A 3174-nucleotide genomic window follows, 5' to 3' on the forward strand; every position below is an offset into this window, starting at 1 on the left:
TGAATTTGGGTCACCAGGGACAAATTTCCTTACTATACAGTGGCCATAGACCTGCTGCCTGGGGCTACCTGTGTCATAACTCTAATTGGCTAATTTGTTGTTCACCCATTAGACTTGCAGTTTCCTCTCAAGGGATCCTCTCTGTACAGTGTTTATCAAAGTTTCATGTGCAATCTCGTCAAAATGCAGATTCTGATTCAGTAAGCCTGAGGAGGGGCCTGAATTCACTTTCCTCAACAAGCTCTCAGTTGATGTGAATGACACTGAGTGGCAAAGAGCTAATAGTACAGAGATGAACTTGATAGAATCTCACAGACACCTGCAGAACCTCACCCTCAGACTTTCCTATTTAGTGGATCTGCGGGGAGGAACCCAAGAATTAGCATTTCCAATTAGTTCCCAGGTGATGCTGTTGCTACTGGTCTGGGAATCACACATCAAGAACCACTGATTTTTAAATAATTTGATCTATCTGTGCAAATTGTGCATTATGAATCTACTTTACACATTTGTTTTCATAATGTTTCTTATATACTTAAATTAGTCTATATATTTGAAAATGGTTATTATGTTATTGTTAGTAAGAATTTGAGGTCAAGTGTGGTTTTTATTTTTTGTGCAACACTATCCTTTCAAAGAGTTTTTAAAAATTATGTTTGCTTAATTTTATTGGACCCGCCATAATACATAAGAGTCTATCCATTCTTAGTAATGCTTTCTCCTGCTGTTGTTCTATTTTATTTCCCCTACATAATTAGAAAGACAAATGTCTGGCCAAATATAATATTCCTTCAGATTTATTAGAAAAGCAGATAAAAGAGACAAAAGACATGAAGCAATATACATTGCGTGCTTGATTACCTAAACTAATTGATGATTTTCAGCTAGTACAGGACTTATAACTAATACACCATTAGAAGGGAGATAGCATTTCCTTTCTATGATAATAAAAATCCTCAACTCTAAAACATCTATTGAACATTTTCCAAATAACATAGCATATTCCATTTTTTAAAAGTAGACATATGCATAGAAGTCAAGTTTTGTAAAATATTTTTAATGAACTCAAGAGGATTAAAAACTCAATAAAGTTCATTTATAATAATTATAGTAATCTTCATCCATTTTTTCACCTGTAATAATTTTAGATATGAATGAAGATAAAGAAAATTTAATATTACCTAACTATAAATTTAATTATAGAAAAAAATATATTCTATTGACAATTAATTTATATGAAATATCCATAAAATGCAGTGTTTTGTTAATAAACTAAATTTGTAAACAGTCCAGTGGAGTTTCAGAAATTTCATCAATCATATAATTAACATTTAATTTTGAGTGTAAACAGAGAATGACTATGAATTTCTTACATAAATCAAAAGACAGTCACAGTTTCTCTGCAAGATGTTTCATTTATATTTGAAAATATTTTAAATAGCCAAAACTTCTTAGTACAAATTAATTTCCCATAATTTCTAATAATTCTGGTAATACTTTTAAAGTGTCTTCTCTTGATGACCAAGAAATCTTTCTTTGGCCTTTAATTGTACTTTATGTTCAGATATAAATTTTCTCTTCCATATTTAAGAAATATGAAGACATAAGCAAACAAATATAAGTTAATGTTTGGCTAGCAATTTTTAACTGCTCAGAACACATTCTGCACCTACATTTAAGAATATAACTTATTGTGATATTATCACATATTTCCAAATTTTTAATTTTATATTTTAAACTTTCAAAACTGGTATCATCAGAGCAATGCATATGTCAGACTACAGAAATTGCATTACCCCCAAAATTATTTTCCTCACAATGACTATAAAAATCATAGAATGTGGGCAGCTTATAAAAAAAAAATCTTACTTATTGAAACCACTTTTTTATTCTCCTCTAATATCCAATTTCATGTCAAGGAAGACCTTTAATTAGAAACTATTGAGAACAAGGAGACTAATCACAAAGTGTTTAAAAAGTAACCACTCATTTTTTTCAATAGTTAACTAGTTCATAGTTATATGAAATAAACAGTTTTTATTGAATGAGAATTTTTTGTATGATATATGTTGTTATTGTTTATAAATGTATCGTTTGGCACAGAGGACTCTTAAAATATTATTTAAATACATAGTTTCTCTCTAATTTAATAATATATAATTTCCTATTAAAATATCGTGCATTTAAAATAATTTATTAACTTACATGCTCTTTCATCTTTCATTCAACAAATGTTTGGTAAGTGTTGCTTTAATAGATTTCGGTTTTTAACATACACATGCCAGACAAGATTTATTTCTGATTTTCCATTTTCTCATGGTAATTACCAATGCAGGCTGAGTACTAAGCTCCCATATGAATGAATGGTCCTTCAATTTTTAGCATATTCGGAGGCCTAAGCACTGTGGGTCAGAGTTGCAAGCCTAATGCCTGCTGGACTTGTTCCACGAGTGCTTGAAGGTGGTGGTCCTGTGGCAAACTAAGGAGTGAATGTTCTTGTCAAGGTATTTATATTTTTAAAAAGTAAATATACATCATGATAAGCAAACAAAATATGTTTGTGAGCCTAAGTCAACCCACGGGCATGAAGGCTGCAATTCTTTCATAGAAATCCTCTCATGTGATCTTTATAAAATCCCTGTGGTTCAAATTGCTGTAAACTTCTGGTCCAAAGCTCTTCCCATTATCTTAGGAGCTGTAGGAGCCTGATGAGGCATTCACATGGGCAGAGATCCAAGGACGGAGCTCTGAAGGCTCCTGAAAGTAAACGGTGCTGGGAGCACCTCTGCGGGTGAAAACTGGAGTGAGGAGCGAGCTAGGATCTCCCGAGTGGGAGGCGGCGCCCAGAAACACTCCAGCATCCTTCAGGACACAGCCGCGTGGGTAGAGGAAGCGATTCTCCGGCACCAAAGACAGTATTTCTAAAAGCACAGTCCTCCCCAAGATTTTGAAGAAAGTGTTCCACCTTCATCGAAAATAAAGATTCATTTTTTATTAGCCTCCGCAATACCCAGCTCTCCTACATGCTCTTCCTACGTACAGGCTACAGAGTGACACAGGAGCGAGTCAGCACCGAGCCGCGGCGCCGAAAAGGGCGGCGGGGACAGGCTGACAGAAGACAAGGAGCCGGCGAAGCGGCCATTGCTAGGGAACGTGGAAGCGATTTCAGACAAA

The sequence above is a fragment of the Miniopterus natalensis genome, chromosome 7, assembly GCF_054644295.1.
Source record: "Miniopterus natalensis isolate mMinNat1 chromosome 7, mMinNat1.hap1, whole genome shotgun sequence".
Lineage (NCBI taxonomy): Eukaryota > Metazoa > Chordata > Mammalia > Chiroptera > Miniopteridae > Miniopterus > Miniopterus natalensis.